General features: G+C 49.3%; 1 protein-coding gene across 1 annotated transcript in view; it reads right to left on the bottom strand.

The window, feature by feature from the left end:
• The window catches only part of TEKT5 (tektin 5), a 41,969-nt gene that overhangs the window by 31,065 nt on the left and 9,230 nt on the right, over positions 1–1,674 (bottom strand). The gene's annotated exons all lie outside the window — the stretch shown is intronic.

The raw sequence follows: 1,674 nt of genomic DNA on the forward strand, positions 1-1,674 counted from the left end.
GACCCCAGCCCTCTTTCCTGCCTATGCAGGGGGTCAGACTCGATGATCTATTGAGGTCCCTTCTGACCCTAGCATCTATGAATCTATTACCAGGCTGATTGCCTTCTATGACAAGATACCTGGCTCTGTTGATGCAGGGAAAGCAGTGGATGTGATATACTTTGACTTTAGCAAGGCTTTTGATACAGTCTCCCACAGAATTCTTGCAAGCAACCTGAGGAAGTGTGGGTTGCATGAATAGACTGTAAAGTGGACAGAAAGCTGGCTGGATTGTTGGGCTCGATGGGTAGTGATCAATGGCTCAATTTCTACCTGGCAGCCAGTATCAAGTGGAGTGCCCCAGGAGTCCGTCCGGGGGCTAGTTTTGTTCAATATCTTCATTAATAATATGGAAGATGGGATGAAATGCACCCTCAGCAAGTCTGCGGATGACACCAAGCTGTGGGGTGTAGTAGATATACTGAAGGGTAGGGCTAGGATTCAGAGTGACCTAGACAGATTGAAGGATTGGGCCAAAAGATATCTTATAAAGGTTCAACAAGGACAAGTGCAAAGACCTGCACTGAGGACAGAAGAGTCCCATGCACCAGTACAGGCTCGGGACCAACTGGCTAAGCAGCAGCTCTGCGGAAAAAGACCGGGGTGTTACAGTGGACAATAAGCTGGATATGTGTCAGCAGTGTGCCCTTGTTGTCAAGAAGGCTAACAGCATCCTGGGATGCATTAGTAGGAGCGTTGCCAGCAGATCGAGGGAAAGGAATTATTCTGCTGTATTCTGCACTGGTGAGGCCACATCTGGAGTAGTGTGTCCAGTTTTGTGCCCCCCACTATAGAAAGCATGAGGACAAGTCCAGTGGAAGTCAGAGAAAATGGTTCAAGGGATGGGGGTGCATGACTTCTGAGGAGGGGCTGAGGGAACTGGGTTTATTTAGTCTGCAGAAGAGAAGACTGAGGGGGGGATTTAATAGCAGCCTTCAACTATCTAAAGGGTAGTTCCAAAGAGGATGGAGCTGGACTGTTCTCAGTGGTGGCGGATGACAGAACAAGCAGCAACGGTCTCAAACTGCAGCATGGGAGTTTTAGGTTGGATATTAGTAAAAATGCTCTCACTAGGGGGGTGGTGAAGCACTGGAATGGGTTACCCAGAGATGTGGTAAAAATCTCCAAGGATGCAGATTCTAAGGCCCAACTCAACAAAGCCCTGACTGGAATGATCTAGTTTGGGCAAGGGGGGTTGGACTTTGAGCAGGGGGGTTGGATTAGACCTCCTGAGATCCCTTCCAACCCTAATTATCTATGATTCTATGATTTCACAGGCCCACGTGGGCGTGTCTACTGTCATGACCCAAAAGGCATGATTGTGTGTGTGTGCTTCGGCACCAGAATTATCCCCGTCAAGTTGCAGAGCACTGCACGGGAGGTTTCCTGTAGCAAGAGGAGACCCCGGTGCAGGGACCAGTTTCCCGCCTTTTCTGCAGCTTCTTTTGCAGAGTGCATTGCTCGAGTTGCAAGAGGAATGCACGGTGCAAAAGAGTTCCTGCCACTGGTATGCAAATTTGTTCCCCGTAATTGGCTAGTGCTAAATTATTCACACCTGGCGGCTAGCGATTGGCTTGTTAGCCGTATAAGAGGCTTGAGCAGTTTCCGCCCAAGCCGAAGAGGACTCCACATCCA

The sequence above is a fragment of the Alligator sinensis genome, unplaced genomic scaffold (assembly GCF_000455745.1).
Source record: "Alligator sinensis unplaced genomic scaffold, ASM45574v1 scaffold73_1, whole genome shotgun sequence".
Lineage (NCBI taxonomy): Eukaryota > Metazoa > Chordata > Crocodylia > Alligatoridae > Alligator > Alligator sinensis.